Source organism: Neofelis nebulosa, chromosome 9, assembly GCF_028018385.1.
Source record: "Neofelis nebulosa isolate mNeoNeb1 chromosome 9, mNeoNeb1.pri, whole genome shotgun sequence".
In the NCBI taxonomy this organism is placed as follows: domain Eukaryota; kingdom Metazoa; phylum Chordata; class Mammalia; order Carnivora; family Felidae; genus Neofelis; species Neofelis nebulosa.
In genome coordinates, this window is record NC_080790.1 from 85,183,006 (window position 1) to 85,202,927 (window position 19,922).

At 50.4% G+C, this 19,922-nt stretch overlaps 1 long non-coding RNA gene across 5 annotated transcripts in view; it reads right to left on the reverse strand.

The window, feature by feature from the left end:
• Positions 1-19,922, reverse strand: part of LOC131485269 (uncharacterized) — a 109,797-nt gene that overhangs the window by 5,173 nt on the left and 84,702 nt on the right. For all 5 annotated transcript variants that reach the window (XR_009248731.1, XR_009248732.1, XR_009248735.1 and 2 more), the window contains one exon: positions 18,276-18,425. This is a non-coding gene — a long non-coding RNA (uncharacterized LOC131485269). The remainder of the gene's footprint in view (positions 1-18,275; positions 18,426-19,922) is intronic.

A 19,922-nucleotide genomic window follows, 5' to 3' on the forward strand; every position in this document is an offset into this window, starting at 1 on the left:
ATGGAGCAGCTCTGGAGCAGTTATCTTGGACCAAAAGATGTCCTTGGGAACGGAAGCCCATGCAAGCCCAAGAAAGAAGCGGCAAGGGGCGGCAATAGGCATCGCTGAAGGGTAGCGTGTTAGACAAGCGAAGCGATCGTCACTCCAGAGGAGAGACACAAAGCAGAGGAGGGCAAGGCTAGCAGAACCCTTGACCATCTACGTGCAGACTTCCTTGCAAAAGAAAAGTAAACTCTATCTGGCCTAAGCTACAGTCACACCGGATCCCATTGTGCGCGCAGTCCAACTTCATCCTCAGTGGTGGTGACTTTCGCTACCTATGCGGCCACTGATGACATTTCCACGTAACCCACCTTGGCCATTCATTCTATTTCTCTTCAATGGTCAGGGATGTTAGCACTGATGATGCCTTTAACCCTATTTTACCAGTGTTATCATCTCACACCCATCTAAATGCTCTTCAAAGCGAAGCTGGAGTGTCAGTCTGACTATTGTCCATCGTGCCTGGATGTTGTCACAATTTTCACAGACTTCATTAACACAACAACAACAACAACAACAACAACGATGGGAACCATGACAAAGCTTTGCAATTTTGCCTAGAGCTGGCCCGAGGAAGCATGGGAGCCATGGGAGGCTATAGGAAAACGATTATTGTTCCGAAAGGGCTTCTGGCCTCCGTCCATACAGAAGTGTCATCCCAATCATGAATTCGGCATCCTCTAGGACTCCCCCAGCGTACGGCCGTATTCCCATTGAGTGGTCGCGGAATGTAGGTAGGCAGCACCCAGCCCGCACATTCCGGCGACTTCTCCGCCCCAGACGCCACGTCCTGGAGACACCAGCTGCTGGCCTGGTGAATGGTGATGCCAACTGGGGCCAGAAGGGGAGAACAGAAGTGGCAGGAAGCAGCTCCAGCCAGGTGCACCAGGCACCCTGGACATCCCACACACCACTGTCCTCCATGACTGATGGGAAGTCACGTGACCAGGTCAAGCCGCCACCCTGCCTCCTTGACTACCACTGCCAGGCACGCAGAGTTTGGCCCTGGGGTCCCAACCCACCCGTTATTCAGTTGGCAGGGACTTTTTTTTTAAACCCCTGAGTATTTGTGCTGTTTTGCTCTTGTATTAACATCATTGGGTATTATTCCACTTAATCCTCGTAACAAATTTTGCTACGTAGGCATGGGCAACCCCGATCTTGGTATCTTGAATCGAGGAAACAAGGCCCTGAGAGTTGCCAACCGCCCCTATGCACGCCAAGACCCGCCATGGAGCAGGGAGATTCCAGCTACCTCTGAGACCCGCCCAGGGCAGGGGTTGAGGGGACCATCCAGGAGGGTGGGCTTTGGGTACTGCCATGAATGCAGGGAGGGAAGGGGCTGGAGAAAGGCTTCCCCAGGCTGCACCCTCCACTCTGCCTTCCTCCCACCTAGGTCCCTGCTGACCTCCCCCCAGGAGCTTGGAGCCTCTCCCCAGCAGGCAGCCACTCAACCCTATGCAAGACAGAGACAGAGGCTTTGATGCACCAACCCCCTGTGGGAGCCGGGACATTACTTGAGAACCAAGTGAGGTGTGTCTTACACGATTTGTCACTTTTTCATTGAAGACGGGAAATGGATGCATTTTGTTGTTGCTGCTGTTCTTTACTGCAGTCCGAGTGCTAACAGGACCCGGCTCTCTCTCTCTTTCTCTCTCTCTCTCTCTCTCTCTCTGTCTGTCTCTTTTGGAGGAAGGGGACATTTGAACTGAAACACGAAGTGTGGAGTTTAGAACTGATGAGTCAAGGGGGTGCCAAAGGAGCCTGACTAGAAAAGGGGAAGTCAAGATTTTAATGTTCTCAAGCACAAGCCTCTCCATCAAGCAGTCCAGTGTGCGCGCGGCTAACGAACGGGCGTACTAGATTGGTCGCTCTCAGATTGATCGGGGGCTGTATAAACCCTGCGGCAGGAAGGGCGTGGGTGTCCAGGGCATCTTCGCCCTTCTTTTCACACGGGCGGAAATGAGCAATGTGCATCGAGCTGCGCGTTCTCTGTTGTGATTTCCCCACTGAAGCGCCGGGGGTTAGGCTGTGATGAAATTAACACAGCAGAGTGACCTGTGATAGGGGTTAACCCGCAGGGGCAGCGGCAGCCAGAAATCCGCATCCTGGCTCCCGTGCTCGCCAGCAGAAGGGAAGCGTGCAAGGGCGCTGCGAGTCAGCCAAATGACACAGCACTTCTCTATCTAGACAGTGTTTTCTTTTCTGGAAACTAGAAAGGTCTCAGAGACAGATGGACTTTTGGTTTCCGAAAACTGTAAAACAGGGAGACGAGACACAATATGCACCGAGAATTGATGTCAGTTGTATTTATGCTTTTTTTTCTTGCCAAAAAAAAAAACAAAAAAAAAACAGTAGATTCGGTTTTATTATGTGGTGAAGGATGTGCTCTGTTTTGTGTAAAGTCTAGTGATCCTTTTGGTGACAAAATAGAAAAATCCGAACTTTCCTTCTTTTTCTTGAGAGATGATCAGAGCTCGTTTATGAACCGACATTAATTTATCAGGGTTAAGAAAGCAAAATCAGGGGTGGCTCCGTCGGTTAAGCACCTGACTCTTGATGTCGTCTCAGGTCATGATCTCACAGTTCGTCAGTTCAAGCCCCGGGTCGGGTTCCATGCTGGCAGCACAGAGCCTGCTTGGGATTCTCTGTCTCCCTCTCTCTCTCTGCCCCACCTCCAACTTGCCTGTGCACACATGCTGTGTCTCTCTCTCTGTCTCAGATAAGTAAATAAACTTAAAAAAAATGAAAGAAAGCAAAATCATCAGTTGGATGCTTACTGTGTGCTGAGTGTTTACATCTTTAGCGTTGCATTTTTTCACAGTGTCCCCTCTAAGGTAGGTTGAATTTGGGACCATTCTGCAGATGATGAAGGTGAGGTTGGGGAAGATTAAATCATTTTTCCAACATCACACAACTAACAAGTGTTAGAACCGGAATTCAAAGGTCCGGAGAACAGACCCCAGGTTTCCAACTCCGAGAACAGGTTGTTTTGCAATGCGGTTCTCCCACTACCGGATGTTGGTATGGGTAAGAATTTTGCCTGGGGTAAAGGCAACCCCACAATAAACTGCCTAACTGTTCTTGAAGGTTGATTCCGTGCCAACCATTTTATTTGCACTGTTTGAGAAGGTCAAGATTAAACCCTTAGGGCACCATCTCCCTCACGGTCCACACTCAAGGTGCATTCTCAGTGTCCCTCTGTGCATTCCTCTTAACCCCCCTGCCACTTCTGTATCTCTCCACACCCATTGTAGAGGTAAAGAAAGTGAGACCCAGACAGATGACCTAACTTACCAGGTGTCCCATACAAATAAGCAGGTAAGTGCCAGAGCCAGGGGAGACACCCCAAATTCTCTTGGGTTCTAAAGCCCATGTCCCTCTATTACTTCTCATAGATTCCATCACCATTTAAAAATAGTGGAGACCTTGAGACGGCGCACTCCAAATCCCTGTATTGACTTATTAAAAACTGGAGCTCCCACAAAGGGGAATTGATCAAGGTCAGGGGTAGGCAGAGAGGGGGAGCCCCACAGGCAAATCCGCCCCCTTCGCCGAATATCCAGGTATACCGCCACAAAGAAGAGGCACCAATACATGGGGGCCGGGGGCTCAAAAGGAATATGTAGCATTTCATTTCGAAAACTACACAAGGATTCAGGGAAAGAAGATTTGGATAAAAAAAGGAATGGACCTTTTACGTGAAATGGGAGCTCAGAAATGCTCACAAGTGACCAGCGTCACTAAATAATTAATCAAGAGCAGGCGGGAGGTGGTTTGAAATGTAAATGGACGGATGAAGGTGCGATGCTGTCATCCAGGAGAGGGTGATGTGACCAGAATTGTGAACCAGCCTCACCTGCCCCCACTAAGGGCACAGCCACAGAGGAAGAGAGGCTATCAGACCAAACCACGAACTCCTGACTTTGACCTGCCGTTCACTTTCATGTCCCGCGCCCCAAAGAGATGTTTAAAAAATGATGAAGAGCCAGCTGGGCACGAGGGAGGGGAAGAGAAGCCATCTAAAGAAATGTTACCTCACAAGGCTGCAGGCGACACACTTGAGAACAGCTTTCTTTTCCTTACGTCTTCCGGCTTCTCGGAAAACAACGCAACGCACATTTTGTCTCTCCTTCCCAGCCACCCCGCCCCCCCCCCACTTCCCAAATTCTCTAGAGCTCTTCCTGCAAGTGGTTCGCGTGACTCAAAGACAGACAACAGCTGCAAGCAAAGGAACAAAAAAGATTGACAATGAGGAAGGAGGCAGACAGAGAAACTCCTTTACCTTATCACGCCAGATGAAAAACAAACCAACAAAGTCTGCGGAAGACAGGCTGTCTCTCCTCTAACTAAACACAGATCAAAAGTCTCTGTTCTAGAAAAATGCGACAGCTGGGCGCTCGAGTCACAGCATCTTCGATCGGGAACATGTATCCACGCCTAGCATGGCCCCTGGTACACAGTAGGTACTAAATGTGTGCCAGTTCTCTCTCTCTCTCTCTCTCTCTCTCTCTGTCTCTCTCTCTCTCCTTATCTACTACATTGTTCCAAAAAGGCAAGAGGACCCTGACTCTGTGAACCTCTCTAAGCTTCAGTTTCCTTCCCTGGAAAACGGATACAATCCCAGTGCCCACCTCAGAGGGAGAAAGGCTAGTGCCTGCCTGGCGCTCGCATGAGCTCCTATAGTGCTGGTCGTTTCTTGGTTGGCCTGGGGGACCCGCCACTACTTCTGGGTGGCAGGAACACCGGGTTCAAGGTCAGGTGGTGAGAGAAACAGCTGACGAGGGGGGCGCAGGCCAGAAGCATGAATGTTCGGAGCACCGCTGTCCCCCGGAGGGGCTGTTGGGTCTCAGGGAAAGGGGCCAGACATGGAATGCAGCCAGATGGAGGCAAGGCCGGCGAGGTCCTGAGCTGGTCCGGTCCAGGCGGGAATGGAAAGAGAACAGCTCCAGAAGCTGTTAAGGACACAGGGAAGTGGAGCTTCCCTGGGTGACCCCAACACCGCCCCCGGTGGCCAGGAGGAGAGCGAGGTGTCAGCATGGGGGTGGGGGCCCGAGTCGCCAGCTGGTTCAGGGGCTGAATCCAATGAGCAAGTTCTTAGCAGCCCTGAGGCTGCTGCGCCTTGAGATGTCACTGTTACTTTCTGCTTCTCTTCCCAGAAACTGACAGCTGTGTGCCCGCCTCTCCCTGCACTTCCCCAGGCACCTTCCCTTCCCCTCTGCTCCTCCCCCTTCTCTCCACTGCACTTCACCTTCCTGCTCTCCTTCTCTTTATCATTCTTACCTCCTGTCCTTTGCGGCAAAAGCAGGAGCGATCCCCTCCCCCACAAGAATTCCGCACCCACCATGGGTCTTCAGGGTTTCCTCTCGCTTCTGCGTTTTGCTGGGTGGCTGTGATCGTAAAGGACAGTGTCAGGAGTGGAAAGGAGGGAAGGCAAGGTCTTGTTTCCTTCCCGAGACTCCCACTGCCTTCCCGGCACCTCTCTTCACCCCCGCCCATCCCGCACCCTTTGCTTCCGGCATGGTCCAAGGGGAAGCCAACTCTTTACCTACACAGTCCTGGTTCCTCAACCCATAATGGAAATAAAAATAGAGCAGAGCCAAGCACTGAGGCTTATCCTCTGATACAGCACAAGCTGCTATGGTGCATACATTTTTCCAAATTTAAAAACCTACTTCCTGATGCCTTAAGATTCAGGGAGACAATATTACACACACCCTTAAGTTCATGGACACTTTCTTTTCAAGAGTTTATTATTTACGACATGGTTTTCCATAGAAGACTTCTCGTCTGTATTTTCAAAAAGTTTATTGGCGGGGTGCCTGGTTGGCTCAGTCGGTTAAGCACCCAACTCTTGATTTGGGTTCAGGTCATGATCTCAGGGTTCTGGAGATCAATCCCCACATCGAGCTCTGGGCTGACAGCACAGAGCCTGCTTGGGATTCTCTCTCGCCTCTCTCTGACCCTCCCCTGCTCATGCACACTCATTCTCTCTCTCTTTCTCTCTCTCTCTCTCTCTCTCAAAATAAATAAACTCAAGAAAGAAAAAGTTAATTGGCAAGACTTCTAAAACTCCACAACTTAAGGATCCACTCTTTTCCTGTAAAATATATGTAAAGAAATGACATCAGCTAGGCAATCCTATTTTTGAGAAATTGAAAGTTAATTTATATCTCATCTGGGAAATATTTTCCAGAGGGGGAAAAAATAATCCTAAAGGTAGAAATCTGAGCTTTTGGGGGTATGTGTGTGTGTGTGTGTGTGTGTGTGTGTTCATTTCTCCTAGAACTGTGGATTTACACACAGAAGATTGTAACCAGCTGTCCCTCACCCCCCATCTAGTAGGGAGCAAGAAGCTCGTGGCTTGGACTTGAGTGAGAAGCATTTAAGCTCAATAGGAAGAAAGGATCCCTGACAATGAGGATTGTTAAGACATCCACCCTAGGCTTCAGGTGAGGGCAAAAGTAGGAATGAAAATGGAGCCAAGGGTGGAGCCTCCTACGAGTGTTGGCCCTTACAAGATGCCGCAATGGGGCATGTAGACTGAAGGTCTGATCCCTGCCCCCGAGGGGATGATAACCTGCAGAGGGGCTAATATTAAAGTGTCCAGGTCTTTGAGTGTAAATTACAGTTTTTCCCACATACAGGAAATGTGGTACCTCGTACAAATAAGCAATGCAGAGGCCAAAGCACCACACAAGCCCATTGTGAGTGACCATGAGTCATGGCAATTCCCTCAGCCCATGCTCTTATTAAGGAAAGGCCACGGCGTCCATTTGAGCAATGACCCCCAATCAGCCATAGACTCAGGGTCTGTCATGCAGGAAGCCAAGGACCCTGGAGTGTCGTTCACCCTACCCACATCAATGAGCTGCACTTGCCCAACCCCCCGGGTTGAATGCCTCAGCAGCATTTCTTCAAGAAGAAAGCCACGCACACAGTGAAAACAGTATCTGGCTGTCTCTCATCATCTTTGACTTGCCTTTGAATTTGACTTGACAATATCAGGCCCGTATAATTAACCTAAGGTTGTCAGAAATGGTAGAAAGTGGCAGGGGTTTGTTCTCCAACAGTACTTTTCAGGATATAATCTTAGAGCGAAGATTGTATCTAGAAGAGGTACTGATGAAGGGGGGTGAAGAAACCTGCTTCTGCCCTCTTGGGGATGGAACCAAGGAAGAAGCCTGTCCCACCACCAGGGTCCCCACCCCCCCACTGGTGCCTTCCAACCACACGAAGTCAGGATCCTGAGATGACAGAGAACCTCCTCCCATTGGCAAGAGGCGTGGGACACACCCCCAAACTTTGGGTGGAGGGAGCAGCCCTCCCAAAACCTCCTAACCCGTGGACATAGGCAGGTGTTGGTTTCTGGAATCCACGTGCAACCTACCAACTTCTGCAGGAACCGATGGCCACTTGAAGTGACTTTCTTCACCAGTAAGTTCTCCTTACACCTGTGCTCTTTGCATGAGATACAATTCGGAGGCGGGGAGGGACCATGGACAGTCTCCATATATTTGTGAATTACATATATAAATACACACCTATCAAATACTTCTCAGTGTGTACAAATATTCCCAAGCTTCACACGCTCCTTTACCATTGCCCCATTCCTGAAGGACGTGTGGGCTGCTTTGCTGGGGGAGGGGATGGCAGGCCAGAGGACGGGAAACTTGGTTCAAAGGAGCGCAAAATGCAGAATCTGAACATTTTTGTGCACTGGAAACTGGTAAAGAAGGAGCAGAGACAGGAGGACTTGAGAGAAGAATGCCCTCTCGCTCAATCACCATTGAGGGACAAACAAGTTCGAGAGAAATAACCACTAAAGTCCAACCCCAGAGCAGGGACACAAGACAGAGATCCACGGTTGACTTCCGGTTGCTAGGGAAGTGGAGGAGACACAACAGACCTGTCCTTTGGGTGAGGATTTAAGAGCATCCCAAGAAACCTTCACAGCACAGGGAAGGAAAACCAACAACGTTTTTTCTAGCCGGGATCCCCTCCTCCACTACTTCTCAAACAGCGAAAAGGGAACGAAATCGCTGGACCCTTCCGCGAGGATGTGTGTGGGAAAGAGAGAAGTCTGTGTGTGTCTCTTGACTCTTTCCTGGGGCACTGGCTGCAGGCGCGAGGCCTCAGGTGTCACAGTGCTGGGGTGAGCCTCTGTCTACAGCTGCCAGGGTCGGCCACAGCTGGAGGGCCAGCTCACCCCGGAATGAGCGCGTGTGTGTTCAATAGGGCTCAACAACCCGAACGCAAGTTTTCGTGCCCGAAATTACTAGATCAAGGGTTGTCTTGCTGAAGCTTGAGGACTGCGTGCCACTCATCACTGTTTTTTAGAGGAACGATAATCCAGGTGCAGGGTGCGTGGAGAATGCTACTTGAAGGCGAGAAGAGGGCTCATTTGATTAACAAATAGCCCGTGAAGTTAGCACTAGCCTCTCCCTCCCCCCAGGACCTCTTCCTTGAACTTCCCCCCTCCCACCCCGAAGTCTGCTGAAGCGCCCAACGAGACCGGAAAATGAAATCATTGCAAATCAAGAAATACGGAAGAGGCGATAGGCGACAATACAATGAGTTCTGTTCTCAGACTCCAGAGATCACAGTTCAAAAGTCACCTCCAGCCGTGACCAGCCGTGTGACCGGGAACCGGTTATTTAACCTCTCTGAACTCCAGTGGCCCCTGCCTAGACCACAGAGACTCTCAAACACAGCTGAGCCTTGAACCGTGCCGGGGTGAGGGCCACCGACCCCCAAGCAGTGGAAAATCCGTGTGTAAACTCTGACTCCCCCAAACCTTAACTACTAATAGCCTACTGTTGCCAGGAAGCCTTACTGATCATATAATGAGTCGATTGGCACAGATTTTGTGTATTACGTGCTGCATTCTTACAATAATAACACCTTTTTCTCTCTTTCCTGCTTTCTTTATTTGGTATTTCTAGGCTACACGGTTTGTCTGTGAGTTTTTTCAAATTGTTGCGGGTCTCCAGAAGATTTCCAATCCATGTATTTGAAAAAAACCCACGTGCCAGGTCAAACCCATGTTATTCAAGGGTCCACCTGTCCTCCCGCCCTCACAGGCCTTGGCGGTGGGGCTTAGATGAGATGTGGTGCACTTGACCGACAGCCCGGGCCCTGCCCCCGCACAGAGTGCTCCGTGAGTGTTCTTGGAAAAAGCACTGGAGAACATCGGCTAAGGCCACACCAGTCGTTACGGAAATCGTCGGTTTAGGGGCGCCTGGGTGGCTCAGTCAGTTGAGCATCTGATCCTTGATTTCGGCTCAGGTCATGATCTCAAGGTTCGTGAGTCAAAGCCCGGTGTAGGGCTCTGAGCTGACAGCACTGAGCCTGCTTGGGATTCTCTTTCTCTCTCTCTCCCTCTCTGCCCCTCCCTGCACCACACCCCCCCCCCCCCCCCCGCCACACACACACGCATACTCACTCTAAATAAATAAATAAACTTAAAAAAAAAAAAAAAAAGGAAATCGTTGGTTTAGACTGCTAAAGAGTCTGCACCAGTCTGCAGAAGAAAAGGCAATATCCTCATTTCTTCTTTGAGGCCACCCTCTTCGCATTTCCCCAGGAACATGTTTTTTGTGGGAGAACCCGGAGCTGCTCCCCTAAAAACAGCTCCGTGGGGCCTTTGAAGCCAAGGCCCAAGGGAAGCGCTAGCAGAAGGCAGAGCAGCTGTGGTTTCAAAGCGGGAGGATGAGCCCCTTGTTTTCCAATCACAACCTGCCTGGAATTTCTCTAGCCAGAGATCCAACCCGGCGGGCCACGGGTGGCGAAAAGGATTGGAGCACCAAACTCCTCTCCCGGCCGGAAGCGCAGAGAGGACGGGGACCCTGTCTGCCTGGATCACCGTGGGGTCCTGGACTGAGCCCGCCCGGCAGGAGGAGGCGCTCCTTGGGGTGCTGATGAATGTGTGAACGTGTGAACGTGGTGACGCCTGCAAGTCCCGAAGCAGGTGCGTTGGGGGGGTGGGGGGGTGGTGGAAGGGGGCACATGGAGCCTGAGGATGCGGCTGTGCCCAAACAGACCTGCAGTCTGAATGCCTGGAGAAGCACCTGCTTCTCAGCTCTGGTCCCCTGACTCAGTTCAGCCCCAAACCACACGGCGTTCCTCCTCGGCTCCACGGATGGCAGTGTGCTCTCACCCTCCGGAGCCTCGCCCCCATCTGGGCACACAGCTGGGGAACAAGCTGAAAATACGTGAACAGGCACACGGGCACCCCCCCCGGCAGTGACTTTCTGGACTGGGGGTAAGCCGAGTGCCTTCCACCCACTCGGGCACCGTCAGGGGGCAGTTTCTGCTTTGGATGAAAGGGTGGCTCTCCTCCCCACACCCTTTCTACTCAGTTCCTCCCTGCTGTACTCTTGTTCTTTTTTTTTTTTTTAATTTTTATGTATTTATTATTTTTTAGATGTTTTTATTTATTTTTGAGAGAGAGAGAGAGAGAGAGAGAGAAAGAGCGTGAGTGGGGGAGGGGCAGAGAAAGAGCAGAGGAGCCACAGCGGGCTCTGTGCTGACAGCAGAGAACCCAAAGCGGGGCTCTAACTCATGAACCAAGAGATCACCACCTGAGCCGAAGTCAGACACTTAACCTACTGAGCCACCCAGGCGCCCCTAAGTTTTCTTTATTTTTTAAGGAATCTGTACACCCAACATGGACTCAAACTCATAACCCCAAGAGATCAAGAGTGGTCTGCTCTACCAACTGAGCCGGCCAGGCACCCCCTCCCTGCTGTATTCTTAGCCTCAGTCGGTGTTGTGAACCCCAACTCCATCACGAAAATCCCCCCATGTCCCCTTTGCTGTCTCTCTCTCTCTCTCCATTTCTTTCTCTGTCTCGCTTTCCCCACCTCTCTCCCTGTGTTTCTCTATCTCTCGGACTCTGACTCTGTCCCTGTACCTGTCTCTTTCTTGGCCCCCCTCCCTTACCGCCCCCTATTTTCCCATCTCCTTTCCTCTCTCCTTCTTTCTCTCTCTGTCTCCCCCTCTGTCTCTCTATCTCTCTATGTCTCTCTGTATATCTCTGTATATCTCTCTGGATATCTCTGTATATCTCTCTGGATATCTCTCTGGATATCTCTGTATATCTCTCCTTCTCTCTCTGTCTCCCCGTCTGTTTCTCTATCTCTCTATATCTCTCTCTATATCTCTGTATATCTCTCTGTATATGTCTCTGTCTCTGTCTCTCTCATTCCCCCCACCCCCGACCACCTCCTCCCATCTCTCCCTCTCTGTCTCATTCCTCTGTCCCTCCTATTTCACTTTCCAAGTATGTCCCCAGTCGGGTCCTCTCCTCCCCCCACCCCACCAGGAGGGGCTTTCACAAAGCCTCTCCACCCTCCATACTGATCTTTGGGGCACAGCTCAACACCCTCCACCCTTCCCTTTCCTAACCCACGCACCAAAATGTCTCCAAAGTGTTCCTCACGAAACACACTGCTAAGAGCATCTTCCCCGAAGTCACCCAGAGGGACCCCCACCCCTCTCCAAGCCCGGCTCCCACACCCCCAGCTACACAGTGCTACCACCATTGAGCACTCCCTACCGCCAGGGTCCTGCAAAGCTCTCTCCATACAACTCCCCACTGAAGCCTCATCACGTCTCGGAGGCAGGAGGCTTTGCTTCTCTGTCTTGTGAGTGAGGAAGCCAAGGTTTGGGGATATCCATCGGCCGTAGGTGGCTAGGAAGCAGCCCAATGGGCCGACCCCAGCGGCCCTGCCCTCCCCACCTGCCTTCAGCAATCGGGGTCACACAGAAGGCTTAGTCCCTCCCAGCCCCACCCCCAGGGCCAAGGGGAAGGGGTTTCCCACCCGCTTCAAGTATCCTCATAACTGAAGCCTGAATTAGTCGGTAGCTTTCTTGTGAGTTGCTGCCCTTCTCACGGGAGTGGATACCCTGCAGATCAAGAGCTGGCACTCACAGAGGCTTAACTGAATCAGGTCATGGGCACATCGGTGAGGGAGCGGGTGAACGAACGCCATGCTCTCAGGGGGTCATATTTCTCCGTCTCTCCTATAACAGAACTCAATTTCTTTGCCGGGCCATGTTAGACATTTTGGAAGGAACCACGCTGCTTATAGAATAATAGCAGAAAGAGTCTACATTCCCATCGCTGAAGGATAGAGTCGCCATTACAGTAAAAGCGTCGGTGTGTTTCTTACCATTGTTCTTGGCCATCGTTGTTTACTGTGGGAGGTCCCCCTGCCTGAATTTTAAGCAGATGGGCCTGGGCTCCATTCACAATTTCCCTGATTTAGGAAGAATCATTTTCACAGACGGGGACGGTGGCACCTGCCAACCGCCAGAGCCCAACAGCAGCTTTGGTCGTGGTGCACCTGGATGTGGTTTTTCTTCACCGGCGACGTCTCCACAGGCTGCCTGTGCTGTTGGTCCCGATGACAACGGGGCCGAGGATGAGGCCGGGGCTCACCCTTCTTGGGGCGGCGGGGCGGGGGGGGACACTGAGATTCCTGGGCATCGTACCAACTCAGCCATATGTCACCACAGAAAGTAACTGCTTTTTCCATATATGATCATAACTAATGTTGCAAAGCCTGTTTTGCCTGGATCCTTTTACAGGACCTATGTAAAATATGCTGTGAGCTTTCACTCCAGATTTCCTCCTTAGGATGAATGGCTCTGCACACACACGGGAACAAGTTCTTACTCTGTTCATCAGGAGTGATAATTATTCCATAGGCTAATTCCCCAAGTGTTAGTTATACGGGGTGAAGTTCTGGCTCGTAAACAGGAGCTGATGGAAACGGGGATCCTAATGGCCAAATACATCCTAATGTTGTTCTCCTTTTAATTCTTTCATTTTTTTTTTCTGCCTTTACCTTTTAGAAAATGTTAATGTATTCCTGATGAATTCAGTGTGAAAAAAAATATGTTTATCAGCTCGGGTTTAAAATTTTTATTCATAATAAGAATATAGTAGCACCGCCAACCCTTTCCAGAGTCAATCCTGGAAACTTTGCCAGCTTTCCGGGGCATCCTCAACAAGATGACCGCACAGAAGAGTTACAAGTCAGGACTGCGGATGCCAGAGTGAGACGCAAGTGTATCTTAATCAGGTATCGGCGCTTTGTTCTTGCCAGGCGTGGTGTCTAGGAAAGCGTGCTCTGGTGGCAGATAACCCTGCAAGATGTCATTTGGTAATTGCATAAGTTGTGCCTTTAGCCAGGGCCAAATGGATGATAAGGTTGTCACTGTTAACAGGTGCTCGCTGTTTGGAGCAGACCAGACTTCCTCTTGCGAAACCAGGCTAGTGAATTTCTTGATCACATCTCCCCGCCTATCAGTGGCAGTGAGGGACGGTGAGCCCTGTGGCCCTTCCTTGCTCAGCCTCTGATCCTCCGTACCTGGATATCCATCAGGCCCTGGGTTTCCTCCGAGGGCCCAGTTCCACTCGGATGTCCCCCTCCCACACGGGCCGGCTGGCACTGTATTGGACATGGAGCCCACCTTAGCAGCGGAACCGCTCTCCCCATCAACGACTGCATGCAGAACCCTGCGGCTTCCAGGGATGTATCCAGCGCCACAGCTGGGTTCTTTAGTTTGTTGTGAAAAGAATTCCGGTATGACACAGCTCCTCTCAGCACAAAGAAGTGCTGGAACAGCAGGAAAAAAAAAAAAAAAAAAGGAAAGAAAAAAAAATAATAATGCCCCTGAAGGCAACACGGCCCTGGTCTGCTCCTCCCCACGGTAAACAGACCGTGCGGGAACCACGGGGCCCAGAACGCAGGTCCTGGCCACAGGGGCGCCTCGCACGCCTCCCGGGCGTCTGGAGCAAACAGTGCCACTCGCTCTGTGGTCGGATCGGGGACAGCCAGTCCTCCCGTTGTTTGATTTCTAAACTTGCCTCCACCTCCCGGAGGCCTCTGAGAGCTCAGGGCTTGCAAATCAACACAACATTTAATTAACTGCACATTAAAGTTTCCATCTTTCAAGGAAGGGAATTAGGGACAGTACACTTTCTGAAGCATTCATTAATGAAAATATAAATTCTAAAGCCTCCCCGAGTTCCGGGTGGTCCCTCCCCCACTCCCCCCGACCCTAGGTGGTTGCCCTCCCTAATTCTCAGGGCTGGGGTTGGGCCGGTCCCTCCACATAAGCTGCCGGTGTCTGGGGTCGCCTTCTAGGGGGGCATTGCTAACCCTCTGAGATCCAGCCTTGGTTCCGCCACACCCCAGAGGCCTCTGAATTATCCCCAAGAGTTCTCAGGAAATACTCAAAACTGTCTCTATTGATACCGAATGGTGAGCGCTTTCTCATTAAAATGAAAGGTGCAGAGAAGCACTGTTAAGAGATGCCTGGATAATATGATTAAATATTGTCTGCCGCCCACGGAATGGGTGTAAGTTACCGGCACCCCCTGAGGGTGACAGAGACACCTGGACCACCCCAGAGGAGGGACAGGGGAGACAGCGATGGAAGTACAATGAGACAAACCGGAAGGTATCTAGGGCAAGTCCCCTTGGACAGGCTGGACCCTCCATGACACCAAAACTACCTGATGATTCAGGCTGAGGCCACAGACACGCACACGCGCACACACACGCTGACCGGAGGTCAAAATCCACCGTGAGCGCAAAGCGCATTGGTCAGGAGCCAGGGGATGCCGGTCGCGTTCCTACCACAAACCCACTCTGCCCCGCTCCCGCTCCTCAGCCGAAGACCTCACACCATTGCCAAGATCACCGGCAGCGCTTTCTATCAGAGTTCATTGCCGTGTCTCTCTAAAAAGGGACTGTCTTGCAAGGCCTCGTTTTGTTACTTCTCTGGGTCTGTGTCTCCTCCCGATATCGCGAAGCCTTTGAGAAAAAGGAGTGGATCGTATTTAGTTTCACACTACACGTTCTGCGCATTTACTTAGTCATGCTCATCTGTCATTTCCAAGACGTGCCAGCGCCGGGGCGTCAGGATCTAGATGCTGGCCTTGCCCTCCTCGAGGAGGCAGACAAACGGCTAAACAGGTACGCGGACTAATTATAAATTCTAATCCGCGTTGGGCAGGGGAAACAACCAGGGCCTAAGGTAGGAAATGATGGAGAAGTGCAACGTCGAACTGGGTGTTTAAGGACGGCTTCTGCGGAGGGGACGTTCAAGGTGAGTCACAGAAGGAAGGGAAGGAGTTAGCTCTGTAGCCAGCGGTCGCTTGCACACCGCAGACACGCAACCAGAGATTCCTGATTTCTTGATCACTGTTTATCCACTAGATCCAAAACATTCAAATTAGGAAGAAAACCTGGTCGAAATATACTTGGGCAGAGGCACAGCAACCAGGAAGTGAGTTCTCCACTCTCCCGGAGGAGGCAGGGCGTGGTGTGGCCCACGGGCTCCTGTTCCCTCGTGGGCTCATCCAAGCCAGCGAAGCGCACTCCGGGCTCGGCCGCTTGCTCATCCTCTGCCTCTACTTCTTATTTCAGATCTCGGGTCCGTACCGGGACAGCAACCAATCCACCAGGGAACTCTAGGTTCTCACCCACAGTGCCTTTACGCCCGTCACTTCTCTCCGGTCTTTGGATTCGCTCACTGATGTGGCATCATGCAGAAGACAGCATCTCAGTGCCTTGGGTTCCGGTCCTTGAAGTCTCCCGTGGCATCATCCCCTATCACAAGATGGCGAGGGAGGCGCCTGTAGTCATCAGACCCCACAGCTGGTGCGGCAGGCTCTGGGTCACCGAAGTGAGTCACATCTTGTGATGGAAGAGTGATCTGGACCCCCCCCTAGACGGCCCAGCCACTTGGCCCTCACCGTGCCTGTCACCGAGCCCCCGCTCTTCTTTCCCTGCGTTATGGCTGTGAGGCTGGGACACATGCTCTTGCCCCCTCTAGGCTCTGTCCAAAGGAAAACTTACCGAGCGAGGCAGATTCTCCTGACTGGACCATGACTGATACGCTCATCCCAGGGATAAGTGCTTTCTCTGATTATTTAATCAACAATTACTGCCCACGGGCCCAGGGACCTGTGAGGTACACCTAGTGGGGGGAGGAGACGAGGCGAAAACATCTGTATCTCTGTGGCCTGATGGGCACCAACAACATCTGGCTGCAAGATGTGCCTCCCCACTCCTTGAATCTGTCTGATGCTACTGACTGCCTTCCTCCCTTCTTTCCTCTCTCCTGCCTTTCACCATCCGGGGGGGAGGGGGGGGCAACCCTGCATTACACCATTAGGGCCACACATATGATGATAAATCCAGTCCTTACTCTCAAAATCCCAGTCTAGTGGAGATCTGTGAGCAGACAGTGCCATGGCAGGGACAGAGTGGTCACTGCAATGATCAAAATAGAGGAGGGAGCTTAGCAAACACCAGGAAAGTTTAGGAGATGTTACGTCAAGAAGCACATTACTGAGCGTAGAGTCATTTTGCGGGTCCGTGTGTTGGCGAAACGGCTTCCGATGAGTGAGCCAAAGTCAAGGAAGGCCCTCACCTCCATTCTGAGAGTCTAATCATCAGGTTTGCGTCACAGGTCCAGAATCCACTTGTCTTCTCTAATAGGGTATGTAGGAGGCACCCAATTATTTCATTCTGCTAGCATCTCTTCAAGAATCAGGGAACTACCGTGCCCCATTAAAACCATCAGCAGGGATCAGCCACTCCAATGGGAATGCCCTCCGGGGCATTCGGACCCAGGAGTAATACAACGGGACCCCAGTGGTTGGCCAAATGCTTTCTGCTGCAAAATTTTGATGGCTGGTGCTTCTTTAGCCTGGCCCAAGATTTAATTTGTGTTGCGACAGAACACTTCCAATTGTCACCGACAAAAGGCAATATTTCCAATATTCCTTGAGAATAGGCTTCAAAGGTTTCAGCTCTTTTTTAAAAAAGCTTTTCAGCTTTATTTTGACGTGGCAGAAAAGTTTTGCATGCATCCTCGCATCCACTGTTGTGACAGCTGCATTTAATGAGTGCAAAATGATCAGAAAAACATCCTTTGCTGTGGGTTGCCAGTTGGTGACAGGGGAGAGGTGATGCTGTAATCAGAGCAGTGAAGTCACGCACACATCTGCTGAGGCAGAATCTCTGCCTGTCTGGTCTATACCAGGCAGCTCAGTGCATGGTCTCGAAGCCAAATGAGACCTGCACACCGATATCCAACGGACCCCCTTCTTCAAACAGCAGGGCAAGACTCACTTGGGTCACATCCGGCCACTGTTGCTGTAGGTTCATTCACATCTCTTTCTGAATCTTCCATATAGTTATCTTTCTGAGAGGTCTTTCTGGCTAATCTAACATATTTTTAATTAACAAACTCATGGGGGGGGGGGGGCGTGGAAAGGCAAACTTTAAATAATTCATGTGTGAAGGCCCAAATCAGACAATGAAGGTCTTCCCTTAAATACGGAGAGATATAGTAGATTAAACTATTGTTCAGCATATGTTCATTTCCCTGCCCCCCCCACACACACGCACACACATGCACACACTGACCTCCATGGGAAGAATTTACTTTATCGCACCGACGTGGAGCTTGACAGTGGGACTTCCTTTGGCCAATGAAAGGTGGGCAGACACGACCATAAGCCAGTTTGGAGTCTAGGTGGCAAGGCACTGCATGTTTACGCTCACTCCCCTGAGAGCTTCCCCTTCTACCTTGAAAAGATCAGGAGCCGGATAATTTCCGGATGACCCTTACAGAAGGAGAGTCCGGTGAGACAGAACTGAATTGGACCTGAAGCATGGAACAATCGTCGCGACTGGCCCGTGCACCTGCAGAGCACAGCGGAGGGGGGCTGCCTACCCGAACCCAGCCTAGTCCAGCCAAGCCACAGATGACCCACAGCCCTGGAAGCGTGGGCAAAAATGGCGGTTGATGGAAGTCGCCGAGACTTGGAGCTGTTTGTTATTCAACATCATTGTGTTGTTTCATAAGCTTTTCAGAGAGATCACCAACAATGTATGCCTGATTGTGTGAGAGAAAAAATATTCCAGCTGTGCTAGATGCCTATAGCTCCACTGACATGGTGTAAGGGAAAGCAGATGGAGCAGATACTCAAGCCAATCAATCCTATTTATGCAAGGCACGATGAATGACAACGCCACGCTTAACTGCATTTTTCACCTTTTGGTTTCATGTTGGGGTCATGGAGTTGCACTTAATGTGGACGGAGGAGCAGCTTCAGTAAGGTTTCCAAAGCGTATCTTTGGCCCCAACATTCTTTCTCGCTTGTTACCTTCTCACACCTTACAGGGGAAAATTAAAATGACCTACCTGTGTCTGTCTCTTCACCTGGAGTCCCGGTTTCATTTCCACGCGGCCCCATTTCCAATCTTCTCTCTTTTCTCCATCGTGGAAAGACAGCAAAAATAAACCGTCACAGGGAGCCCTTATGACAATTTACTCTTGAGGGGAGAATCCTGTGGGTGTCCAAAAGCTTACTGTAAGTTATATTTGCTTAATTTATGCTTCTACTGACAAATAATTAGGGCAGCAATTAATTTGAAAATGCAAATGTGCAATGGATCTCACTGTTTTCTTTTGTTTTGTTTTAAGGAGTCTTGGTCCTCGGTTCTACTTGTGTTAGGGTCTTAATGGATTTAGTTTAGCAAAGGAATGAAATTATTTTTTCTAATGCTTTATTTACCTGATTGAATCGGACTTTTTATCAAATATTGACTATAAATGTTTGCTCAAGATCATATGCCATACAATTTAATAGAAATAAAAACCTGTGGTACAGACCATCATTTTTTACGTGTCTTGCGTGTAATCTATCTGAATGCCTACCACAGGGGAGGCCCTCACTAAATAAATATCTGGGGGGTGTTGTAAGAAGAAAAAGTGATATTTTGGAACCACGAGGAGGAGGACACGGGACCCCAAAGGAGAGATGGCTTTCTCAGCGTACAATATGGTAGGAAGGTGGATTGCTCAGAAAGGTATCGAGGAGGAAGTAAGGATGGAAACAGGGGCTTTCCAAGAGAAGATAGGCAGGAGGTTGCCCAAAGGGCAAAGTTAGGAGTACACGGCAGGTGTAAACGAGTCACGGAGGAAGAAGCGATCTGGACAGCTTGGGGAACACCAAGATTTCCCGGGAACATGGGATCCCCTGGGAAGTAGCAGGGACTGGGGCGAGACAGGAAGGGAGGCCCCAAGCAGATGTCATCTTATGCCCAGATGAGGAACCTTCAGCTTTCTCTGCAATCAGTGTTGATTGCTGATTGATTGAAACTTTTAGGTGCCAAATTACTAATTAGTGTGAGTCGTCCACCCTGGGCAGAAAGCTGAGCCCTCTTTGATGACAAATCTGTAAGGCTTCTCCACTGTTATGCGACGTGGCTCAAGGATACAGCCAAGACCTAATCAACTAACTCAAAAAGAGTAGTTGGTCACTAACCACACAAGGCAGATGTAGCTACATTTTTCTTCCATTATCTAAATGTTTAAAGGGAAATCAGCACTTTGGTCTGAATCACCTAGTAATCCCACAATGCTTTTGGTACACATTCAAAGTAAACTTAAAAATGAATATCTTTTTAAAAAAAAAATGTTATATTTATTTCTGAGAGAGAGAGAGAGAGAGAAAGCATGAGGAGGGGAAGGGCACAGAGAGAGGGAGACACAGAATCCAAAGCAGGCTCCAGACTCTGAGCTGTCAGCACAGAGCCTGATGCGGGGCTCAAACCCATGGACAGTGAGATCATGGCCTGAGCTGAAGTCAGACGCTCAACCGACGGAGCCACCCAGGTGCCCCCAAAATAAATATCTTCAAGACTAAACCTTATTCACGTAAAAAGTCTATCTTATAACAACGTTAAAGTTGTTTGCCTCTCTTTTTACCCGTATAAGAAAATATTTCATGCACCAAAAACTAGTGAAAGACTATCACACAGGCTGGTTTTCTGAATTGCGTT